The following is a 27051-nucleotide window of genomic DNA, read 5'->3' as shown; positions in this document are numbered from 1 at the left end:
GCCTGTAATCTGTAAGTGTCAACCCTGTCCTATCAATAGCAAATTAAATTAGTTATTCGTAGTCAAATAATTTCAAAAGCAGAACTATAAAAATTATTTCCACATGTTTGCAGCAAGAATGATCACAATAACATACAATACGATATGTCTTAATATACTTAACATAATGCGAGGAGGAGCCTTCAAGAGTAGAAGATCCCAAGGCCTGCAAAGATTCTGCATCAGCTCTGACTCACCTTTCCAAAGGGTTAGGGAAGCATCCCAGAGGAAGTTACATTTAGACGAAAACCTGAAGACTGGTGAGATGCTACTCAAGTGAAGGGGTAGGCTCGTGGGAGCAAGGGACAGCTTGGACCTAAGAAGGTACCAAGAATTTGAAAAGCTGAAAGAGTTTTAATAAGGCTGGAGCTTAGAGGATAAGATAGGGAGTAGCGACAGAGGAGACGGCAAGGCAGACAGAGGCCAGATAGTGAAGTGCCTTGTAGGCCATATTAAGCAATTTATTTACCCTAAGGGCTTTGGGAAACCAGAACACTCCTGGATATTTTACATTTATACCTCACCTGGTGATATGAAATGGCAGAGAGAAGTAGTGATGAGAACCCGGAGCCAAGGAGAGGAGACAAGCTTAGATTTTCACTATTTACAATGGATACCATCTCTCCCCAGACTGCGGAATAGCCTTCTTAGAAACACGTGTCATGGCCCTAGGGCCCTCATTGCTCACTCTCCCTAATAAGTAGTAGACAGACAAGAAAAACGTGAAAGGGATGCTGTCTTATCAAAAAACTGAGCATAGCAAATGGCTTTTAGACCTACCACGTCACCCTTTATCATAACCCAGGAAACTTTGAAAAAGACAATCTCAACCGTCGGACTAGCTTTGATGCTTCCCAAAGCTGCACTGGTTTATATGCTGGTTTCCTGAAGCAAAAGCTTGAAGATAATTTTTTCCTAAGATTCCTGGCCAGCATATATAGGTACAATGACATCATCTTATATCCTGATGTCAACTCTTCTGTTTTCCCCATAAGTTCACTCCTGCTTATCACACCATGTGTTAGAAAAGTATGTTCACTCTAGCATAAGGGTATCTGATCATCTTTCTCCTGACCCATGATCAGTTGGATATACTCATATTTAAAGTGATTTTCTAGAATTAGACCTGCAAAATGCTAACCCATCATTATATTATTCTCATTATATTCTTTTTGTAAACAACAGCTTATATTTGAAAAAAATGGGACATAGGAAGGTAAGGTGCATCTGTGGCCAAGTTAGAGATTTTTCTCTCTGAGACACTGCTTAGCCCACATGGGGATGAATTCATGGTCTTTGGCTCCAGCAACACAGTATTTTCACACTGTGGCCTGGGGATCACCTGCTTTGGAATGATTGGGGTGCTCATTAAAGTTAAGATTCCTGAGCCCAACCACTGATCTTTTTTTTTTTTTTTTGCTGGGAAAGATTCGCCCCAGGGTCACATCTGTTTCTGATCTTCGTCTTCCCACCCCAACCCCCCGCCGCCCCCGCCCCCCGCCCCAGAATATAGTGGTATATTCTACTTGTAAGTCCTTCTAGTTGTTCTATGTGAGCCACTGCCACAGCATGGCTACTGACAGACAAGTGGTGTGGTTCTGCTCCTGGGAACTGAACCCAGGCCATGGAAGCAGAGCACACCGAACTTTAACCACTAGGCCATCAGGGCTGGCTCACCAACTGCTGATCTTAATCAGAATGGAGAGTGGGGATAGAGGTATGCATTTTCCAAGTTTTTCAGGTCCTTCTCATGTCCTGTAAAGTTTGAGAACAAAATTAATCAATGGAGTAGCTCGTTGTGGAAATGTACATCAATAGAGACAGTTTAGCAGATGCTGGCAGTGCCCTGCCTATTTCCCTTGACCCATCTGAAAGGCACTTGCAAACAGTCCTGAAAAAAACATACATATTTCTCCGTCCTCTGTCTGAGGCCATTCTCTAGCTGAGGAACATACTAAGCCTAACAAGTTGAGTAGGCCATGATTGCTGGGGAGTCACCCCAGTGAAGGAGAGTGATGGCCGATAAACAGTCTCACTTCCTCACTCCTTAGCAGGACCATTCGGAAGGAAGTTTGCTATAGTCTCTGAGAAGCCCCAGCAAGGCAGAATGCCAGCTGCCTGTAGTGATAACCTACTCATCAATGCACCTTTATTGGCGTGTCTCCCTTCCCCACTCTCTCACGTGCTTCCTAGGATCGCTTCACAAATGAACTCCCTGCCCCCACATCATTGTCTCAAGGTCCATTTTGAGGGGAGCCCGAACTAAAGCAGACGATAACTATGGAATAGAAAAACTTTATTCCAAGTGAATTAGGGCATAAGATTTGAAGAATGGAGCACTAAAAAATTTTTTAAAGAGATTTGATGAAGGAAATTTTATTAAATCTGCCTAATGAAAATTGAGTCAATTTAGGCAATTTTATTTTTCACATTGTCTGCTATCATTTCTGTGTGGGTGTTCATCCTTCTTTGAAATCTAATGTGTTCACCATCCTTCCCAAAGTATCCTCATCACTTGATATTAAATCCTGTAGCTATGCCTTGAGAAAAATCTTCAGACTTTCTGGAGATTAATATTAATTTTGTGTGTATTACATGGAATTTAGATAACTTAGGAATTAATTTTCTTTTGATAATACACAAAAGAATGGCTTAGCCAAAAAATAAAAAGAATCCTTTAAAGACTCCTTTTCCCGGGAACTAGAAGTTATTTGACTGAATAAGAATTTCAGCTCTGTGATACTAAAACATAGTTCCTCTCAGCTGACAATTGTTCAGATTCATCTGTATCATCTCCTAAGACAAATGACTTTGAAGGTGAAATTGGTGTGCTTTCTTTTCCGCCCTAAAGGAAAACAGCATGATATTTTGGGAAAGGTTTGAATTTGAGGGTCTGACAAAATAGCTGTATGACCTTCAGCAAGTTAGTGAGCATCTCTAAGTTTATTTTCTTATCTATTAAAGGGTAATAATAATAATACCTGCTTCACTAGGGTGCTTTGAGGATTAAATAGAGTTTTTAAGGTACCGAGCACACGGCAAGTAGATGCTTACTGCTCGTTCGCTCACAGGACAACCTAGCTGGAACCACACACCATGAAAAAGCCAGCATTTTATCAGCTCAGGAATGCCCTTGGGGTGTCCGATCGTATACTTTTATTCCACTTGCTCTGTTCTGTCATTTTTATTCAGGAACCATCTCGGGCTGAAGGAGAGTTATTTATAGGATTCTGTGTCACCAATGTCTGTGACCTGCAAACAGTTGGCTGACTGTGGCACAGCCGCCAGCTCAAGTGAAAACTCAAATGGCTGACTTGTCAACCTAATGACATACACAAAATTTGTTTACTGTGTTTGCTTTCCACGGAAATTAGTCTATTTTGAATGAAAAGACAGTTTTGACATTCTTCAAACACAGGATGCAAAATAGCCCATTAATCTTGGGCCAACCAGTTTGGGGGGTTTTGTGCCTGCCCTTGACACTAATAAACAAAGCTGGGTTGTATGAAATTTTTTCTTTTGGATTGACGTTCAGGTTTGCATTGTAGAAGCAATGACAAATTCTCTGACACGTATTTCCAAGTGAAATCGGGACCTTAGTTGTTGTTACTACCTAGGCTCTTTGACTCCTTCCTGCTGTAGAGAATTTCCTGCTGAGTTCTTAATGGCAACTTCCACTTTTCATTGTGAGAATCTTTCATTAGTGAACATGTTTTTATTGTCTATATTCCTAGTCTCCTCCCAAACTGTCTTCTCTTGTCTTCCCTGTGTGGTTACATACGGAGGAGTCTTCCCATCCCTCCCTGGGCTCAAACTTTTGAGGCCTAGGGTGATATCTTTTTCATCTTCATATCTCTTGGTACCTAGTGTAGAAAAGTGATTTGTACAGAGTGTATGCTTGTCTCAGGTTGGATTCCTCCAGAAACAGTCCCTAAAAAAAAGATTTGAGTGCAAGTAGTTTGAAAGTACCTGTGGAGAGCAGGAAATGGAAAGGAATGAAGCTAACACAAGGTGCATTAAAGAGCAGGTTCCCATGGTGCAGAACTGAGGCTCAGGGCATGCTGGAGACTTCTGGGAGGCTGCCTGGAATGTGCCTCAGATTCTCCCCACTGAGGGGCGAGGAAGCTGAAGTACTTATCACATGGTAGTGGCATCGTTGTTTGAGGTTGACTCCATGGGGCGCTGGTTCCTGGGCTCTTTGCCCAGTCCTGCATGCAGCCAGTGTACTCCTGCTCCTCAGAAAGCCCTTAGGCTGAGAGTTGCCTTGTAAGAAAACAGAGAGTGCCAAGGGACTATGGCAGGGCACTGGCCTCCTCTGCTGTAATGCTCCATAAACTTGTATTGCACAGAATTGAACGGAATTTTCCAAGAGCTATAAGAAATGTCAAGTGACCCGAAGGCCTGAAATCACTGATTTTTACTCACCTCCTGCAGATACATGTTTTCAACAGTATCAGCTTTGTCAGGACAGAAGGACTTGGGGACTACGTTTTCTCTAAAAGCAGCAGCAGGCCAGTTTTTCTTCTGACGCCATCACACTGCTGGTATGTCTTCCACACCCAGGCAGGTTACAGATGGAACAATAAAAGTACTCTTTACACTTTTTAACCAACCTATATGGGATCTCAGTAGAGACCCTAGGGAAAAAGCTTCATGGTCCTTTGGAAACAGCATGAGGCCAGGAGTTGGAGAATTTAGATTTTCATCTTGCTTCTTGTGTGATCTGTGTGGCCTTGCAAAAACCACTCTCAACCTTCTAGGTCTCATTTTGCTGATCTGTAAAATGTACAGATTGAACACTAAGGTTTCTTCCAGCTCAAGCATGATTATCCTATGAAATAAGGCAGTGGGATTTGTACCTGTGATGTGGATCAAGCAGAGATTGGGAGAAAAAATACAGACTTGCACACATGTGCAAGCACACATTTTTTTTCTGTAACATGTGTATGTATCTATTTATTCCATAGTTATTTTTACTCTAAAAATGGGAAAATTATGGCATTCAGAATATGTCCTTCTCAAATGATTTTTTTTTTCTCCTGAAAGCAAATGGTTTCTTCTCCCACTTACAAATGAGAACATATTTTCCATGTAGGATCAGAACAGGGAAAAGAGTTTGAGAAATAGAATTATATGTTTGTTTTGTTGTGACTGATGTGATCAAGTTGTCTATAGAGATGAATGTCAGTTGAGAATTTATGTGAAAATAACCTAAGGTTGCTTCCCCATGTGAAGTAAGTTTCTCCTAATTTCCCATCTGTCTTCATAAACTCAGCAGGATTATACACTAGTAGAAAAAGATTCCCTGTCTCTTAATATTAAAAAAACAACAAGCTTGCAGTTTTTTGCTAATTTAACCTCATGCCCTAATAAAGATAAGGTTTTATCCTCTTTGTTCCAAGGGGTAGACAGTGGTGTGTGAGCGGTGGTAGCAACCGGCTCAAGCCCCTCGGGGATTTGTAGGGCTCATTTGCCCAAATCCCTATCTCTTTGAGGACTTTATATCACACTATAAATAAGGGAAATCTGGTATTTCAGGATAAGAGTGAAAAGCATATTGTGATTAAGATGTCAAAAAGAAGGAAGATTCACATTCTATGCTAGCACTAATCGTCCCTGGCTCTGACCTTCCCACTTGAGTCTTTGAAGGGAGTGCCTAGGTTTGGCTGATGCTCAACTAAGGATGCAAAGTGTTACTAGCTCTGGTTTTGAGTTCCAGACAAGTTTATGGGCAGCTGCTCACCCCGTATATTGAGAAAGCAAAGCCACAGCCAGGCCCTTCTGTTAGCCCTTTGACATTGTATGTACCTGTTCTTCTCCCTGGAGACCAGCCCTACTCCAGATTGGCTCTTCAGGGCCATGGAAGTACAGTCATCATTCAGTATCCACAGGGAATTGGTTCCAGGACCCCCCACGGTGCCAAAATCTGTGGATGCTCAGGTCCCTTAGTTGGTCCTTTGTTTTCCAGGTTCCACATTCGCGGGTCGTAAACACTAGTAGGTGATCCGCGGTTGGGGAACAGATACGGAGGGCCAACTGTATTGAATGGGTTTCTAAGCTTCTTTAGCTTCTCTGGAGGGGTTGATATTTTCTTATTGGGCTAATAGGAATGTCTGAGATCCCAACAGACTTTTGAATCAAATTCAACTTTGGAACTTTTTAATAACTGGATACACCTGGGTATCTGTGATCGCCCCAGTTCAGTCTAGTCCTGCACAAATCATGAAGTGGGTAATGTGGGTAAAGTGGGTAATGTTCACTTTCACCAGGGTCTCTGAAAGAAGTTTAGATTCTACCTTTGGAGAGAAGGTTTGTGTGTGTATGTGTTACAGGTGGGAAGAAGTGTGCTCATTCTAGTTTCTTGTGGATTTTATTTTAATAATTACAATGCTAGTTTTGTAGCCTTTAAGGTACTCACATTTCCCATAGTTTTGTTACCTACACAGTGTGGTTATTATATATTTAAATCCCCATTGGAAGAAAGAATGGAGTCATTAATGCTTGCAAAATCCTATGTATCTGCAAGGAGCCTTCGTATGTTCAATTCATTTTTTTTCTTTTTGAAAATTATCTTTCCCTATTCTCAAGGTCTTAGCAGTGGTTCTAAAACTTCACTATGTATGAGAATCACTAGAAGAGTTAGAAACGTAGATTCCTGGCTCCTCAGAGATTAGGTTCAGAGAAGATGGTTGATTAGGAATCTACATTTTAAACAATTACCCCACATGATGCTATATGCAGTTGGCAGGTGGATCTTATTTTAAGAAAAACTATTTTAGAGAAGCTCGTATCATAAGTGTTTTTGAAAAATCTCTTTTCCAAGAAGAGATCTTGTCAATGCCAGAAATTGGGTGTTTCTAAACAGAAGTCAGTCATGAATAAGTAAGGCTTTGCCATCTGCAGGAAAGTAGCCGGTAGGTATGAGATGTGCACCTGGAAGTCATTGTTATTTGGGACAAATACACATTTAAGCATTTTGTTTTATATTTTCACCTAATTTTTAATGTTTATTAAGTTCACATTGACAATGCCCTTTGGATATGACAAACATAGCCACCTAAAAGGTCTATCGTATCATGGCCTTAGACCTTAAAAATGTTTATCAGATATTTATCAGCATTTATTCAATATGTATTTATTGACATTTTTCTTTGTGCTGGGCCCTATGCCAGCACTAAAGTGATGTCACATTTGAACTCTCCCATAAATTCTATGTGAGTGTCCTATACTTCCGGGCTTGTGTAAAATACATGGGCTCAGACAAAAATAAGTTTTGCTTAAGCAAAGAGTTGCTGCTTCCTCAGTTGAGGAATCATAATCTTTCCTGTAATTGTAAGACATAGAGATGCTCTATGTCATCTTATAGAGAATCTCAACTGATTGTTGGCAGAGGGTAGGATAGTCCTGGGGGCCAGGGGGAGTGTGCCCACAAATTACAGCAACATGTTTCCTCAGGGATTCTGGCAAGTGTGAGAAGTCAAGTCACAGTGACCAAAGGATTTATAGGAGCTAGACTATTTCTCAAAAGTGATGAGGCCGAAAAAGGTTTAAGAACTACTGACTTAGAGTGATTACCTGGAGGCCTTTTTAACTTAGGACTTGTCCGTATAACAAAAGACGCTCTGTGAATGTCTGAATCCATGCCCTGGGAAGGAAGATAGCAGATCAGACTTGGTCACACACACAACAAACACATGCGATATCAAGGCCCACACCCTTAGCCTTCTGATTAACTTTCTGGAAGTTCACTTTGAGTACAGTCCTTCCAAGGAGGTGTATCTGAGGATGTTTAGTAAGACACCTGCTGCTTTGACACATTAGCCTGTGACTCCATTTACTCCATTCTACAGGCTAAGCTTTGTCCTCTAGTCTGCACTCTCAGCTCTCTGCTCAGGTACCGTTTTTGTTCCATACTTTTGCGTTGCAAGCAGATTGTCCAAGGTTCTCTTGCTTACAGCAAAGAGGTGGAAGTGGGGATGGAGAAAGGGTAGGTTTAAATTTGGATCCTTTGCCAGCATATTATCTTCTTCAAAGGAGTTGGAAATGAGCATTGATTCAGCTGCCAGCTATGACATTTAGATTTTCCTACTAAACTGTCACATGTCTGATTGTTTGTGGGCTAGTTATATTTTCCCTGCAACTACCACCAATGCCTGTAATTGATCTCTCCTTCAAGAGCTCAGAGCTGCTGTAGGAGCCCACCAGGCAGAAGAGGGTCCTGGCATCACTAGGTGGACAGAACCTTGGGGTTTGACATCTCCTGTAAGAGCATAAAGTGGGCCATCAGAGCAGCCCCTCTATGGCCTTCCTAGGACTTAGAGTGAACATAGCCCTTCCCCATTGGAATCCCTCCCAAAGGGGACATCACCTACCCCCTTCTATCCCAGGCCAGGAGTATGGACACACAGCAAATACATGTGTGCTAAGTTTTCCTCTGTGATTATTTGCCAGATTACACTTTTTACAATCTGTAATTATCTGTTTGATTCTCTATTGTTGTCTACTCAAGACTGTATGCTCCATGTATAAAAAATGTAAGATAATAAATATTGGTTCAGTGTATGAGTAAGTAAACCATCAAGAAAAACCTGGATATACAACCCCCTTCCCTTCCTCTCACTTTTCCTCTTACGAGAAATGAAGAAGGCAGCACTAGAGAAGGAATTAGAAGCATTAGACCATTCTGACCTGCAGAATTATTACAAGGGCTGCGCTCTATCCTGTAATTGTACCCAAATTTGGAGAATTAAGCAGAGTTGTCTTCACATCCTCTAATTCTTTGATTCAGTTTTTTTCAATGCTGTGGTTTTCTCTAGCTGTGGTTTGACAGTCTTCATACTCTGAGCAACTGGGCAGAATGCTCTCTTTCTTGGGGCCCACGTGCATTTTCAGAATATTGTACCAGGGGCCTGAGATGGAATGGTAAGGGCTGAAGAGAAACTAAGTGTAAGCATGGGGAATAGAACCCAAGCTTCCACCTCTTAAGTTAGATCCAGGCTATGTGACAGCAGGCCACCTCCACTCTCCACCAATGGCAATGTCATCACTAAAGATCAGCATGTGAAGTGATCAAAGAATTCCTGATGGAACCATGATCCACCTGGCTTATCCTTCAGGAATTAGGGGAGGAAGAATTCTGAGCCTGTGATAGAGTTTGAAAACAGAAAGAGTGCTCTTCACAGGAGGAGCAGAATACAGCTCCAGAAGGAGGTGGTGCAATAACCAGGAAAACAGGACCCAAGAAGGACTTCCTGGAGTCTAAGGAGAGGTCCTAAATGAAGGCTAGTGGCCCCGTCCTACCTACAAACCTGTTTTGTTTGGGTTACACACTTAACAGGAAACTTTACTTGCAAATCCACGTTCTGACACTCCTTGAAAGATTGGCAGGTCTGGTAACACTGGGATCACATTCCACAAGGCAGCAATCTCATGAAGCTGGGAAACAGCTTCCCCTTTAAACAGAGCATAGAATTCTTGGTTAACCGAGTTATGTTGCTACCTGTTACCTTAAGTTCTCCCAATTTTACTCATGTTGGTTCCTGTAGGCTGTGAGATTTCAGCTTTGGTCTGTGGAACAGATTTAGGATTTTTAAAGGGACAGTATGCACGGGATATTTCATTGGCAGGATGGAAGTGAGTGGGCAGTCACTGTTTGCCTGACTCCACTGGAGAGAACCAAGTGCTCTGAGAAGGTGTAGTTGTAGCTCGTGCATCCTTAGGGAAGAGACATATGGAGAATGTCTCTGGAACCTGAGCATCTGTCAGTGGTTGAGAATTTCTTAGTGGTGGTGCTGGTGGGTTTTCCACCCCCTTGTGATAGTTTCCTTTGTCAGCATGCATTTTAGCTCTGAATTTTCATCAATTTGTGCTGCTCTCTCTGTAAACACTAGTACTTCTTTTGGACATTACAGCTCTTCTGTAATCTCTATACCTCAACTTTCATTTGTTCCAAATGGCTAAGTATCTCTCTACTGGAAAATTTGCTTAGTCTCTGTAAATGTGTGTCTGTTATTAGTTCACATTAGTTTTGCCAAATCACTGAATATAATATCCTCAGGGTAGAATAAATTAATACATTTTTAAAGGTAATTCCATTAAGTACTTGTTCCACAGCAGTCAGAGAAAAGATATAGAAAATTTCTAATGAATTCTTTGGAGCGGTTTTCTAAAAGATCCACACAAATTCTAATTCGTTGTGAACTGTCATTTGGTACCATTCACATTTCCAATGATAGACCTCTCTGTCCACCACCACTCCCTTTAGCTGTTCCCCCTTTGGCTGGGCTAAGAAGAGAAACATCCAACTCGGGCAGACCATTTAGTCTCTCTCTGCCTTAGTTTCCTCGTTCACTCACTAACAATCATTTATTGAACACAACTGTGAGAGCCTTGGGCGAGGAGAGAGGCCTGCCCTCAGAGAGCCCAGGAAATAATAAAGTAAAGAATTTCATCTGTGGTTCCCAAGGGCGGTCTCAAACCTGTGGCATTGGTATCACGTTGGAACTTGTTAGAAATGCAAATTCACAGCTCCCACTGCAGATATAATGAATCAGAAAGCCTAGGGATGAATCCCGTCCTCAGTGTTGTAACAAGCCCTCCAGGTGAGTCTGAGACACAGAAAGTTTGACAGTCCGAGTTTCTTCACAAGGCTTTCTCTGAAATGAATCAAATAAGCTAAGGTATGAGGTCCATGGTAGTCAAAGAGGCAGACTTTTTTCATCTGGGAGTTTTTCCTGTCCAGTGGAGATGTGTGCTGCATGGGTATTTCAGCGTAGATATGTTATAGACAGGACCGACCTTTAAGGCAACTGGGGAGTGAATGAAACATCTGCTCCTTGTCGGTCTCTGTTTAGGGTCCTTTCTCAGATTTCTTGGGCACATTCAGTCCCCCAGCACATCTACAGGCCGATAATCGATAATCTGTGCTTCTTCCCTTTACACAATCTCCTTTCCATTTTCTACTGATTAGGAAGATAGGATCAACCAACTCATGATGAAGGATTTATGTTTGGTCCAAACCGTGAAGATGTATAGGGTAAAATTGACAACATACTGTGAGCAGTTGAGAGTGTAATTTTCTTGCTAGCCAGTATTTGATTTCCACGTCTAATCAATGTAAAGGAATCTGAACATTCCAGATTTGTCCATTTTTTATCTACTGAGATAGTCTAAGAAATTTCTACAAATGTGGATTATTTTATCAGTGAGAAGTTTTAAAAATAGCACATCAACTATCTTCTGGATCACAGCCTTGCCCATTGAATCATTTGCTCTGTCTTCAAGATTAACACCGATTCCTGCAGACAGTTTGATCAGGCAGTGATAACCCAGGTGTGAGCCCAGGAATAGTGGAGCCTTAGATGTGAAGAATGAGTGGTACTTCCTGCAAGTATATGGATTAGTTTCGTAACCACTTAAGTTTCCTTCAGATGTTGAATTATTTTTGGAGTGATGAAACCAAATGTCATGTATTTTGCTGTCCTGTAATTACTTTTTGCTGTCCTGACAATTTAAGTTGTGATCGTCAACCCCACTTTGCTAACACCGCAAACAATGGTTAGTGCTGCAGTCAAATAGATAGTGGCATTCTGACGTAGGCAAACGTACTGCTGACTTTAGGGTACTGAGATATGAATTGCATGCACCTCGCAGAAGTTATTGTGACCCATGCTACTTCTTTAGGGCACCGAGGGGGTCATCTGGGAGAAGATAAGGACATTGTAGATAATGACTCAGGCTGCTGAGGGGCCCCTCAATCCTTAATCCAGGGGCACAGGAGATCCCTGGGCTCTGTGGGGTTTGTGTGGGAAGTAGCTACTGGTTAGGAGCAGACAGGAAAGACTAGTCTCTGCAGCCCATTCCCACCCCACTCTCTGGGGCCCTCTGCAGGGTCTGCTTGACTCTTACTCTTTCTTCCTCTCGTTCTTTATAATGGATTTGATTATAAGAGAATTCATAGTCTCCCATGAGTTTTTTCCCAAATTTGACCTTGTGTCATATGAATATAATGAAATTTACACATTTCTGTTGATCAGTTTTGTTTGGTCATCTCGTTGATCATTTTTAATCTTAATTAAATTTAATTTTATATTCATGCTATAATTTTAATTGTGGTTTTATGAGCCCCTGGTTCATTTCAGAATTCGGATGTTGCTGCTGAAAGTAATAATTGAAAAGATAGGACTGGAGATTTCACAAGGGGTCACCCACCCAGTCAGAAATGAACTTCGTTAAGATGGTGAGAAAGAGAAAAGAAGCCCTGGTTCCCAGGAGCTGGCCTAGTGCTGTCAGCTAAGGTGTTCTCCTGTTGAACATAGGCAATCTCACAGGACATCAACATCAGACAAGGCCATTCTCTGACTGTGATGGATCAAAACAAAAACAAGACCACTCTGAATTCGCATCTGAACACAGGCAAAACATGAGCATCGTCCAAGCCACAAAATACCAAACAGCCCCCTCTCTCAGCTAATAGGAGTGACTACTATTTCTTTACCAATTGTAGCTTCAGTCTCACTAGTCTGCCTGCCCTTAGGTGAGATTTATTGAGAAAATCATAAAATTCTCCCTGCTTTCTGAAAGTACCCAATCTAGAGAGAAGCCTGCTTCCTTGGACCCTCCTCAAATCACTCAGTCAAAGCCCCACTCCCGTAAGTTCTTGCTAACCCTGTCTTCCTGAGACACCTGGCGGTTACCCGTGGTGTGTTTTCTCGCTTGCTGCAACGGGTGACAAATCAAACTTGTTCACCTACAGATGTGTTCTGTGGTCTTTGGCTAGAGATTATTCTATAAGTGGGTTGATTATTTGGTTATGTCCATTCTGAACAACAAGTCTGAACTGTGCTAGTTATGTCTACCTCCTTAACTCTGGGCATGGCTTGCTGATGCAGTGGCTCTGTGCCTCTCGGACTTCAATTCTTCTGGGAGATTTGTTCTTAATGGGTTCATATGCTGAAAAGATTTTAGTCCTTTGGACAGAGAGGATCACCTTAGAATCCAAACTGAAAATGTGTATTAGTCAGGTTTTCTAGAGAAACAGAACCAAGAGGGTGAGTCGATGGAGGATGGATGGACGATGGACAGACAGACAGACGGATGAAGTAGATGTTATTATAGTAAATATCTAATATTTACTGCATGTCAGGAACTGTGCTAAGTGCTTTTCCTAAATTAGCTTGTTTTAATCCTTGCAACAAGCCAGTGAGGTAGGTATTATTACCCCCATTTTACACATGAAGAAATGGAAACACAGGGAGGTAAATTACCTGGCCAAGATTACACAGGTAGGGTTCTAATTCAAGTTGTCTAACTCCACATCCTTTGCTCTTACCTTTTACTTTCTACGGCCTTTGAGATACCTCTTCTGTTCCCTAGAACCTAAATGGTAGTAATTCAGAATGCCAACTTTACCCAAAGCAACATGTGCAATTCTAGGAGAACATAATAATAGTTATTAAAGTGTTGGTGTATTTTATTTTAGGATAAACGTAATTACCAACTTCATTCTTCTCAGTTACTATAGTTTATGAGTCCAATGGTCAAACTTTTGGAGAGCCATATACTATTATCACTATATAACTACAGATTTCAGAAGGTGTAAGCAAATCTTGTCAAAAATACATTCCTCTGAGTATCAAGGATCACTGTAAAGTATAAATATATAGGAAAGTGTTCTTTGAATATGATAGACATACCTGTAGCAGAAGGAAGGAGAGAGATGTGTAACATGAGGACAGACTACAAGTGTAATATGATGTTGTCAGTTGTAACACGTTTCCTGGGTAATTCCCTCCTCAATGATAATGGCTTGTTGGCTATTTATACCTGGAGGGAGCTATTCGATTTGTCCTAGGGTGTTTTACTCTTCTTTTATCCAGTCATTATTCTCAATCTTCTGAGTTCTCTGTCCGTCTTAGCCACAGTGGGTTTTATTACTCATAGTCTACTTGATCGCTCCTTTAACATCAACGTGCCATTTCTTTTACAGTTTGTCAGAATTTTTTAATGGTTTAGCCATTTTTACACCTCTTCAAACCTTTAAGCCTCTTATTAATGGTAATAAATCAAGAGCTTCTTTGAATGCCCAAAAATACATAAAATGTTTAAAGTAAGCACTCAGAAAAAGATACGATCCATACAAATACTTTTTTTTTTTGCGAGGAAGATTGGCCCTGAGCTGACATCTGTTGCCAGTCTTCCTCTATTTTGTATATGAGATGCCCCCACAGCATGACCTGATGAGCTGTGTGTAGTCTGCGCCCAAGATCCAAACCTGTGAACCCTGGGCTGCCGAAGCAGAACACACAAACTTAACCACTATGCTACTGGGCAACCTGCCATACAGAAACTTTTAATAAGCACGATGTTAAATTCAAATAAGACTTGTTTAACATTATATATACATTGTAGAAATTTTAAGGTTAATATTAAAATAGTAAGTGTACAGAAATATAAAATTTATAAACAGATATTACCTTCCTGTCGCTTATCAATGTCAACTTTACAAATTAAAAGTCATGGTTGATATGTGATTATGGTATGCTTTCCTGTCTATTATGTGAAGCAATCAAGGGGAAACCTATGACCTCCTGAACCTTGGGGAAATATTTCTTAGAATTTTGTATATAGAATATTCTTTATCAATTTCTACCTTGTATCATTTGGGTTGCAATTCATTTTCACAATCCTTCCATCGCTCCTTATTGCCAATCAGATTCTAAGTCTAATACTTTGTACCTAAGAAGGGAAACACACTGAAAAAGTTTGATCATAAGCACCTCAAATGCAGATGTACCATTGTTTTAATAGTATTCACAGAAGGCTAAATGCAGACCAAAAAAAAGTGTGTGATCATTTGATTAAATAATTTATTTTGTCAGTATTGTATCTCTTACTCCAAACTTCTATGACTCCATATATTTATAGAGAGAGCCAGAAATGTGAGTCCGTTTGGAGAGAAGTGTTTGTGTACAGTTTTGATCTGTGAAGAGAATGTGCAGCTCAGTCACTCTTGACTGCCCTGTGAAGCCTCCAGGAAAATCTGTAAAGAGGTGAATGAGGTGACAAAACAGATCTTGGTAAAGAGGGGTTTAGGGATTGCTATCACTGAAGGACTAAAGATTAGGTCAGAAGTATTTTTGTTCAAGTCCATTCAAGAATCAGTCATGTTATTCTGCAGGGATGCCAGGGGAAATTACAATTTGACCTGCTACAGAGATACCTTTTACCCTTGATGGCTCCTGAATAACTCCTTGTACTTCAAGGAGCTTAAGCACATCATTGCATTGCCAACATATCCTAACCTAGCTAGCACATCCAGCTCTTTGCCATGACACATTAATTTTTTACAGGTCTATTATATGTATATGTGCATATGTGTGTGTGATATATGCGTACACATACACACATGTACTTACTGTGTGATAATATCAAAAGACCGGTAGTAACTACTTTAAAACAAAGATCTGTAGCTTACATTTTTCACAAAAAGGGTTATTTCAAGTTGTTTGTTATTTTTAACTTAAAAGGATAAATGATCAATATTAAAAGTCAAGAAGATTTCACTTAATTGAGAAATATTTTACATTTTTAAATCTATCAACATTATTTATTAAAATTAGCTTGGAAGTCCAAGCTTATGCTGTAAGAACTCAACAAAAATAAGATAAACATTGGAAAGAATCTACAAACTGTGTTACTTTATGACTTGAAAAGAGAAAGACACCAGCCAAACTCTACTCAAATTATGAGTTTTAGTAATGTTGTTTGACATAAAAAGTGGTATCCAGAAATAGCCATTTAATGATAAAGAGATCCCATTTTAGAGCAAGAAACTTGTAAAATATTTAGGAATAAACATAGCAGATGTTTATGACAAAGTAAGAAAACTAGAAAATTTGACTGGAAATTTTCCTTGGCTAAAGACTTGCTACTTACAAACTAGAGCTATAATAGAAGGTTGACTGGGAATATAAGTTAATTTGTAACACCAATTCAATTCTAGTCAAAATCTGCAAAGAATTTTCTTTTTTCTTGACAGAGGCTATTCTAAAATTCATTTGTAAACATAAACATTCAGGGAGACCAATTGATATTTTGTTGTTTTTTTTAAAATTGAGATTCATAATAGCTTCCATCATTATGAAATTTCAGTTGTACATTATTTCTTGTCTGTCACCACATAAGTGCTCCCCTTCACCCCCTGTGCCCACCCTCCACCCCTCTTCCCCTGGTAACCACTGAGCTATTTTCTTTGTCCATGTGTTTGTTTATCTTCCACATAAGAGTGAAATCATCTGGTGTTTGTCTTTCTCAGTCTGGCTTATTTCACTTAGCATAATACCCTCCATGTCCATCCATGTTGTTGCAAATGGGATAATTTTGTCTTTTTTTATGGCTGAGTAGTTCCGTTGTGTATATATACCACATCTTCTTTATCTAATCATCGCTCACTGGACACTTGGATTGTTTCCATGTCTTGGCTGTTGTGAATAGTGCTGCAGTGAACATAGGGGTGCATATGTTACTTTGGATTGTTGATTTCAAGTTTTTTGGGTAGATACCCAGTAGTGGGATAGCTGGGTCATATGGTATTTCTATTCTTAGTTTTGTTTTTTTGTTTGTTTTTAAAGATTGGCACCTGAGCTAACAACTGTTGCCAATCTTTTTTTCTTTTCTGCTTTTTCTCCCCAAATCCCCCCAGTACATAGTTGTATATTTCAGTTGTGGGTTCTTCTAGTTGTGGCATGTGGGACGCCGCCTCAGTGTGGCCTGATGAGTGATGCCATGTCCACACCCAGGATCTGAACTGGCGAAACCCTGGGCCGCCGAAGCAGAGCGTGTGAACTTAACCACTCGGCCACAGGGCCGGCCCCTATTCTTAGTGATTTTGAGGAATCTTCATACTGTTTTCCATAGCGGCTGCACCAGTTTGCATTCCCACTAGCAGTGTGTGAGTGTTCCCTTTTCTCCACATCCTTTCCAACAGTTGTTGTTTTTGGTCCTGGTAATCACAGCCATTCTGACTGGTGTAAGGTGGTATCTCATTGTAAGTTTTGATTTGCATTTCCCTAATGATTAGTGATGTTGAGCATCTTTTCATGTGCCTGTTGGCTATCTGTATGTCTTCCTTTGAAAAATGTCTGTTCATATACCCTGCCCACTTTTTGATGGAGTTTTTTTTTTTAATTGTTGTTGAGTTGTGTGAGTTCTTTGTATACTTTGGATATCAACCCCTTGTCTGATAAATGATTTGCAAATATTTTCTCCCAGTTGGTGGGTTGTCTTTACATTTTGTTGATGGTTTCCTTTGCTTTGTAGAAGCTTTTTAGTCTGCTGTAGTCCCATTTGTTAACTTTTTCTTTTTTTTTTAAAGATTTTATTTTTCCTTTTTCTCTCTAAAGCCCCCCGGTACACAGTTGCACACTCCTCGTTGTGGGTCCCTCCAGTTGTGGCATGTGGGACACCACCCCAGCGTGGTTCGATGAGTAGTGCCGTGTCCACACCCAGGACTCAAACCAAGGAAACACTGGGCCACCCACAGCAGTGCGTGTGAACCCAACCACTCGGCCACGGGGCCAGCCCCTGTTAACTTTTTCTTTTGTTTCCCTTACCCAAGTAGACATGGTATTCGAAAAGATATGGCTAAGACCAATGTCAAAGAGTGTGCCTATATTTTCTTCTAGGATTTTTATGGTTTCAGTTTTTACATTCAAATCTTTAATCCATTTGGAGTTAATTTTTGCATATGGTGAAAGATAATGGTCTATGTTCATTCTTTTGCATGTGGCTGTCCAGTTTTCCCAACACCATTTATTGAAAAGACTTTCCTTTCTCCATTGTACATTCTTGGCTCCTTTGACAAAGATTAGCTGTCCGTAGATGTGTGGTTTTATTTCTGGGATTTCAATTCTGATCCACTGTCCTCTCTGTCTGTTTTTGTGCCAGTACCATGCTGTTTTGATTACTATAGCTTTGTAGTATGTTTTGAAGTCAGGAATTGTGATGCCTCCAGCTTTGTTCTTTTTTCTCAGGATTTCTTTGGCTATTCGGGGTCTTTTGTTGTTCTATATAAATTTTTGGATTCTTTGTTCTATTTCTGTGAAGAATGTCCTTGGGATTCTGATTGGGATGGCACTGAATCTGTAGACTGCTTTAGATAGTATGGACATTTTGACTATGATGATTATTCTGAGCCATAAACATGAAATATCTTTCCATTTCTTTATCTCTTCTTCAATTTCTTTAAATAGTGACTTATAGTTTTCAGTGCACAGGTCTTTCACCTCTTTCATTAAGTTTATTCCTAGGTATTTTATTCTTTTTGTTGCAATTTTAAATGAGAGTGTATTCTTGATTTCTTTTTCTGCTAGTTCATTGTTAGTGTATAGGAATGCAACTGTTTTTTTTTAAATTGATTTTGTACCCTGCAACTTTGCTGTAGTTGTTGATTATTTCTAGTAGTTTTCTGTGGGTTCTTTAGGGTTTTCTATATATAAAATCATATCAACTGCAAATAGGGAAAGTTTCACTTGACCAATTGGTATTTTGAAAAGAAGGAGAAATGGGGGAGGTAGCTGGTCTTAAATTACATTTAATGCACTTAGACAGATTATAAAACATCAGTAAAGAAAATACAGAGCTAAAGTAGGGTTCCTCAACCCCAGTAGTATTGACATTTTGATCCGGGTAATTCTTTGTTGTGGGGCTCTCCTGTGATTGTAAGATGGTTAGCAGCATCCCTGGCCTCTACCCACTAGATGCCAGTAGCACCTTCTCCTCCAGTTGTGATAGCCAGAAATATCTGTAGACACTGGCTCATGTCCCCTGAGGGGCAAAATCACCCCTGGTTGAGAGCCACTTGAGCTAAAAGACAAAAAATAGAATTAGAAATTAATGAAACATGTTGAAAAAGCTCAAAAATTGCCCAATTATATATACGAAGCTCATTTATGATAAAGTAGGCATCATGAGGAAATGAATAAGGAAAATGTTTATAATTGGATTGGTGACTCAATTTTTAAATAGATTAGCTATAACCAGATTTCATTCTACTCATTAAAATTAATGTTATGATTTATCAATAACTACTTTAAATGTCAATGGACTAAATGCTCCAATCAAATGCCATACAGTGGCCAACTGGATAAAAAAACAAACCCATATATATGCTGCATATAAGAGACACACTTCAGAGCTAAAGACACTCACAAACTGAAAGTGAAAGGATGGAAAAATATATTCCCTGCAAATGGAAAAGAAAAGAAAGTGGAGGTATTAATACTTATATTAGACAAAATAGACTTTAAAACAAAAACTGTAACAAGAGAGAAAGATGGGCACTATGTAATGATAAAGGGAACAATCCAACAAGAAAATATAACACTTGTAAATATCTATGCACCCAACATAGGAGCACCTAAATATATAAAGCAACTATTAACAGACATAAAAGGAGAAATAGACAGTAACACAATAATAGTAGGGGACTTTAACACTCCACTTACATCAATGAATAGATCATCCAAACAGACGATCAATAAGGAAACACTGGCCTTAAAGGACACATTAGATCAGATGGACTTAGTAGGTAAAGATAGAACATTCCATCCAAAAACCACAGAATACACATTCTTTTCAAATGCACGTGGAACATTCTCCAGGATTGATCACATATTAGGCCACAAAACAAGTCTCAGTAAATTTAAGAAGATCGAAATAATACCATGCATCTTTTCTGACCACAAAGGTGTGAATCTAGAAATCAACTACAGGAAGAAAACCAGAAAAGCCACAGAAATGTGGAGATTAAACAAAATGCTACTGAACAGCGACTGGGTCAATGAAGAAATCAAAGGAGAAATCAAAGAATTCCTGCAGACAAACAAAAATGAAAATATGACATGCCAAAATCTGTGGGATATGGCAAAAGAGGTTCTAAGAGGGAAGTTTATAGCAATTCAGGCCTACCTCAACAAAGAAGAAAAATCCCAAATACACAGTCTAAAGAGTGCATATAAAGGTACTGGAAAACAAAGAACAAGCAAAGCTGCAAATCAGCAGAAGGAAGGAAATAATAAAAATCAGAGCAGAAATAAACGAAATAGAGACTAAAAAAACAATAGAGAAAATCAATGATACCAAGAGCTGGTTCTTTGAAAAGATAAACAAAATCGACAAACCCTTTGCTAGACTCACCATGAAAAAAAGAGAGAAGGCTCAAATAAATAAAATCAGAAATGAAAGAGGAGAGATTACAGTGGACACCTCAGAAATACAAAAGATAATAAGAGAATACTATGAAAAGCTGTATGCCAACAAATTGGATAATCTAGAGGAAATGGATAAATTCTTAGAAACATACGACCTTCCAAAAATGGACCAAGAAGAAGTAGAGAATTTGAATAGACCAATCACCAGTAAGGAGATTGAAACAGCAATCAAAAACCTCCCAAAAATAAAAGTCCAGGACAGGATGGCTTCCCTGGTGAATTCTACCAAACATTCAAAGACTTAATACCTGTCTTTCTCAAACTCTTCCAAAACATTGAAGAGGAGGGGAGGCTTCCTAACTCATTCTACGAAGCCAACATTATCCTAATATCAAAACCAGACAAGGACAACACAAAAAAAGAAAATTACAGGCCAATATCACTGATGAACATCAATGCAAAAATCCTCAACAAAATTCTAGAAAATTGAATACAACAATGCATTAAAAAGATCATACATCATGATCAAGTGGGTTTCAATCCGGGGATGAAGAGATGGTTCAACCTCCACAAATCTATCAACATGATACACCACATTAACAAAATGAAGAATAAAAACCACATGATCATCTCAATAGGTGCAGAGGAAGCATTTGACAAGACACAGCATCCATTTATGATAAAAAAAAAACTCTCAATAAAATGGGTATAGAAGGAAAATACCTCAACATAATAAAGGCCATATATGCCAAACCCACAGCAAATATCATTCTCAATGGAGAAAAACTGAAAGCTATCCCTCTAAGAACAGGAACCAGACAAGGATGTCCACTGTCACCACTCTTATTTAAAATAGTATTGGAAGTCCTAGCCAGAGCAATCAGGCAAGAAGAAGAAATAAAAGGGATCCATATTGGGAAAGAAAAAGTGAAACTGTCACTCTTTGCAGATGACATGATTTTATATCTAGAAAACCCTAAAGAATCCACTAAAAAACTTTTAGAAACAATAAAGGAATACAGTCAAGTTGTGGGGATACAAAATCAACATACAAAAATTGGTTGTGTTTCTATACACTAACAACGAAGTAGCAGAAAGAGAAATTAACAATACAATCCCATTTACAATTGCAACAAAAAGAATAAAATACCTAGGAATAAACTTAACCAAAGAAGTGAAGGATCTGTACACTGAAAACTATAAAACATTGTTGAAAGAAATCGAAGAAGACACAAAGAAATGGAAAGATATTCCGTGCTCTTGGATTGGAAGAATTAACATCGTTTAAAATGTCCATACTTCCTAAAGCAATCTATAGATTCAACACAATCCCCCTCAAAGTTCCAATAACATTTTTCACAGAAATAGAACAAAGAATCCTAAAATTTACGTGGAACAACAAAAGACCCCGAATAGCCAAAGGATTCCTGAGAAAGAAGAACAAAGGTGGAGGTATCACACTCCCTAACTTCAAAATATACTACAAAGCCATAGTAACCAAAACAGCATGGTACTGGCACAAAAACAGACACACAGACCAATGGAAGAGAATCAAGAGCCCAGAAATAAACCTACACATTTATGGACAGCTAATATTCGACAAGGGAGCCAAGAGCATACGATGGAGAAAGGAGAGTCTCTTCAATAAACGGTGTTGCAAAGACTGGACAGCCACATGCAAAAGAATGAAAGTGGACCATTCCCTTACACCATGCACAAAAATCAACTCAAAATGGATTAAAGACTTGAATGTAAGACCAGAAACCATGAAACTTCCAGAAGAAAATAGGCAGTACACTCTTTGACATTGGTCTTAGCAGCATATTTTCAAGTCCCATGTCTGACCCGGCAAGGGAAACAAAAGAAAAAAATGAACAAATGGGACTACAGCAAACTAAAAATCTTCTGCACAGCAAAGGAAACCATCAAAAAAACGAAAATACAACCTAACAACTGGGAGAAGATGTTTGCAAACCATATATCACATAAGGGTTAAATCCAAAATATACAAAGAACTCATACAGCTCAACAACAAAAAAACCAACAACCCAATTAAAAAATGGGCAAAAGATCTGAACAGAGGTTTCTCCAAAGAAGATATATGGATGGCCAACAGGCATATGAAAAGATGCTCAACATCATTAGCTATCAGGGAAATGCAAATCAAAACTACAATGAGATATTGCCTCACTCTGGTCAGAATGGCTATAATTAACAAGACAGGAAACAACAAGTGTTGGAGAGGATGTGGAGAGAAGGGAACCCTTGTACACTGCTGGTGGGAGTGTAAACTGGTGCAGCCACTATGGAAAGGAGTATGGAGTATCCTCTGAAAATTAGGAATAGATCTACCATATGATTCAGCCATCCCACGACTGGGTATTTATCCAAAGAACTTGAAAATGCAAAGGCATAAAGATACATGCACCGCTATGTTCATTGCAGCATTATACACAACAGCCAAGACTTGGAAGCAACCTAGGTGCCCATCAAGGGATGAATGGATAAAGAAGATGTGGTATTTATACACAACAGAATACTACTCAGCTGTAAGAAGTTATGAAATCTGGCCATTTGTGACAACATGGATGGTCCTTGAGGGTATTATGCTGAGTGAAATAAGTCAGAGGGAGAAAGTCAAATACCGTATGATCTCACTCATAAGTAGAACATAAAAACAATGACAAACAGGCACATAGCAATGGAGATTGGATTGGTGATTACCATAGGGGAAGGGAGGAGGGCAAAAGGGGTGATTAGGCTCACATGTGAAGCGATGGACTATAATTAGTTTTTGGGTGGTGAACATGATGTAATCTACACAGAATTCGAAATATATTATGATGTACATCTGAAAGCTATATAATGTTATAATCCAATGTTACTGCAATTAAAAAAATTTTTTTAAAAATTAATGTTATGAATAGAATTAAATATAAGAAATCATAGCATTAAAAGAAACTTGTAGAAATTAGATTTAACCATCTGATCTTTAGGGCAGTGATTGTTGAAGGAAAGTATCTAAAGATTCTATTGCATATAAAGACAAACCTCAATGTTTTGACATAAATGACATAATTTTTTTTAAAAAATGAAAATTACAGACAAGGAAAAGTATTTGAACCTGTTATAGCATTTAGGCAAGGGTCAGCAAACTTTTTCAGTAAAGGGCTAGATAATGTTTTAGGCTTTGTGGGCAGTGTCAGCTATGGACATGTGACCTTCACTTGCTTTAATGCTCTGTTGTTGCCATTTTGAAATTCTTGATCTTTTGACAAAGAACTCCATATTTTCATTTTTTACTGAACCCTGCAAATTACGTAGTTGGTTCTATTTGCGGGCTTCAGGGTCTCTGTTGAAACTACTCAACTCTGCAGTTGTAGCATGAAAGCAGCCGTAGACAATACATAAATGAGTGACTGTGGCTGTGTTCCAATAAAACTTTATTTATAAGAACAGGCAGTAGGCCAGATTTGGCCCATGAGCCATAGTTTGCCCTTGTCTGTACTATACAGAAAGCTTATAGAAATTGGTAAAAAAAGAACCATATATAAATCAATGTCCTACCTCAATAATTTAATAAAAAATGCCTATTAACAGAAGACAGCTGTCGAATTAATGCAAACTTAAAATAATGATGAATTTCTATACTGATAATATCATGATAAACTGAGAGGCCTCAAGAAACTCTCACATGGGCATAACTTGGAAAAGTTTTTGAAGAAAATGTTGAAAGATTTATAAAAATGCACCTACCATTTCACTCAGTATCTTCACTCCTAGGAATTTATCCCAAGAAATAGGTCAAAATTAGAAAATACATGCATGAAGATGTTCACTAGAGATTTATTGTTAAAAGATGAAAAACTGAAAACTATATAAATATGCTACAGTGCAAGCATGCTCAAGACAAGTGTCATCTATAGATTTTATGAAAGAATACACTAACAATAAAAATAACCCACCTTGTGAATATAATATAGCAACTTGGAAAGTATTTCAGTATTCTGTTTAGTGAAAAGAGCAGACGAAGTCTGTCAATGCCATGTTTGCAGAAATGTAAAAATGATGTATGCATAATGATGAATGCTGGGAAGAAATGAAGAAGCAACCAGAAGCACAATCTTTGAGTTCCAACTCTGGCGTCAGTCTAGTCCTGAGCTGGAGTCCTGGCCCTGTCCAGTTTGGCAGGACAAAAGACATCATCTGGCATGACCATGGGCAAGTCACTTAACTTCTCTAAGACTCAATTTTCATTTCTGCAAAATAGATGTAAATAACATTATACTTCCTATCTCATAAGAATGTTCCGAGGCTTAAGTGAAAAAATATATATGGTATAACACAGTGCACGTGGTAAGCTTTCAAATGTTAGCTATTATTATTATTAGCAAAGCATGGGAAATTAAAAGTTTATTTCATTCTTAGTTCAGTTGTTATGGTGTTATTTGTGCAGTTAAAGAATCTTGTAACAGCTGTCTTTTAAAATGTAATGATTAAAACTACAGCAATCTCAGCAGGTAGCAAACTAAAACTATTAAAGCAAGGATAATAAAAAGACTCTTAAAAGATTTCACCAATAGAAAAGAGAAAAGAAGTGTTGAAATGTCTTAACATAAGTTGCTAAGGAAAGTTACAAAGACAATTAGAATGAGCAAAGGGAAGGGTAATGGGTGATGATAATTAAAGCTGCCACCGGATACACACACATGCAAACATCTATGTGTCCTATTTAGAAAGCTGATTAAGTCAGCAGAGGAGCAGAGAAAAGCGTGATTATTAAACCAGTCACGTCGTGAACAGTCCCCTCCACCCAGCTTCTCCCCCATCGTGAAAGGGGTAGAGAACCACAGCGTTGCAGTACTGCCAGGAAGCTTTGCTATTCATGCTTGGTCCTTGTCCTTGACCTCACCTCTCACTGTAGGTGAATGGGGCTTCCAGATACCACATAGCTGGATGGTCTGGAGGAGTTCCCAGTGGGTTACTCTCAGCAGCTCTGCCCAGGTCTGGGGGGTTCGGTACACATCACTGAATTCACTCCAGCCATTTGGTGCCAAGAACCTTCATGAGAAAAGAAGCATTCGATGCAGAAATCTAGACATATTTTGCAACCTCATGGTGATTATCGTTGCCACAAAGAGCCAGATTATGATTTATAGGACTGTCCCATCTTCTTCTCTGAGTTACACCTGGGAATATCTGTTAGACTGAAGTAGGCAGTGTTTTGTTTCCCCACCATGCGAGAATTTGCAAACACCCTCAGCATATGCACACACATAATATAATACAACATAATACAGTATAATATGATATCATATCATGTTTTAGGAGTATAAAACAATATAGAATCTAGAGGTCAGTAGCTGGTTAATGAAATTAAGATATCCTATTCCTCCTGACTCCAATTTCTCACTTTCACTGTGCTCCACCTCACAATACTTACAGATGCGGGGAGCACTCCAGTCTAGAGCTGTGTCATGCCCCGTACCCACTGGGAGGGACATTTATCCTCTGACTGTAGCACTGTCAGGAGCCCTAGCTGGGCACTCAAGTTTGCACTCTCCTGTGCTCCATAATCTCCACATATCCTCAGCTGAGCTCTCATCTCCCTGCCTTGGCACAGGGGTGGGGAATCCCTCCATTTTCCCTCTTGGTTCTACCATCTCATGTACTTGCTCATTGTGCCATTTTTCCCTCCTTCATTTCCCCTTAGTGTTTAGGCAGAAATAATGCAACTCCGATTTGAGCGCTCCACTGACATCAATGGACATGTCTTGCAGATCTGAGTTCCCTAAACTTGGCACTCATGACTTTCTGGACTGGATGATTTTTTGCTGTGGGTTCTGTGCTGTGAATTGTAGGACGTTTAGCAGCATCTCTGGCCTCTACCCCCCAAATGCCAACTGCAGCACCCCCCCAGTTGTGACAGCCAAAAAGGTTTCTAGACATTGCCAAATGTCCACTGGGGGCAAAACAGCTCCTATTTAAGAACCACTCTTCCACATTGTGCTTTTGTACAACCTCCTCGTTACTCTTATGTAAAAACTGCCATTTAAATGAGCACAGTGATTTAAGTATCGTTATTCATTTGTAATTTAAAAGGGAGTTATTATTAAATCTATTTTTCAAGTGAGGAAATTGAGGTTCTGTTTTCGAAATGTTACACAGTTAATAAATGGTAATATCTGGATTTGAATATAGATCCTCTAACTACAGCTCTTATCTTTTTTTCTACTACTTGACAGTGCAAACCAGAGTAGTATTTAACCATATAGTTCTTAGTTTGGGCTGCTATGACAAAAATACCACAGACTGGGTGACTTAAACAAAAAACATTCATTCTCACACTTCTTGGGACTGGGAAGTCCACGATCAAGGCGCTGGCAGGTTTGGTGTCTGAGGGGTCCACTTCCTGGTTCGTAGATGGCCTGTCTTCTCCCTGTGTCCTCACATGGCAGAAGAAGCGAAAGAACTCGGGGGTCTTTTTTATAAGGTCACTAATCCCATTCAGGAGGGCTCCATCCTCTTGACCTAATCACCTTCCAAAGGCCCTACCTCCTAATACCATCATATTTGGGGGTTAGGATTTCAACATATGAATTTAGGAGGGACACAAACCTTCAGTTCATAACAATATACATATTGCATATGGAGCAGTAAAGCAGCAAAGAAAAACATCAAAGAGCTATATCAGTTCAGCTGGCATTGCATTATTAAAGTACAAAATATCCTTTTGAACAAATAATTTTCTTAAAATTCTGCCTCCTAATTAAATGGTAAGTAATTTATCTTTGAGGGTAGT

The 27051-nt window shown here is 39.3% G+C and overlaps 1 protein-coding gene and 1 long non-coding RNA gene across 10 annotated transcripts in view; one reads left to right on the top strand and one right to left on the bottom strand.

Annotated features, from left to right (window-relative positions):
- PLPPR1 (phospholipid phosphatase related 1) overlaps window positions 1–27051 on the top strand; it is a 440629-nt gene that overhangs the window by 333718 nt on the left and 79860 nt on the right. The gene's annotated exons all lie outside the window — the stretch shown is intronic.
- LOC139046471 (uncharacterized) lies at window positions 18630–26806 on the bottom strand. Its single transcript, XR_011506573.1, has 3 exons — window positions 25162–26806; window positions 24215–24508; window positions 18630–18903 (listed from the first exon to the last, which is right to left on the bottom strand). It is a non-coding gene; the product is annotated as an uncharacterized lncRNA (long non-coding RNA).

Source organism: Equus asinus, chromosome 10 (assembly GCF_041296235.1).
Source record: "Equus asinus isolate D_3611 breed Donkey chromosome 10, EquAss-T2T_v2, whole genome shotgun sequence".
NCBI classification, from domain to species: domain Eukaryota; kingdom Metazoa; phylum Chordata; class Mammalia; order Perissodactyla; family Equidae; genus Equus; species Equus asinus.
The sequence above is the reverse complement of the archived record's forward strand: the minus strand, read 5'-3'. Positions and strand labels throughout refer to the sequence as shown.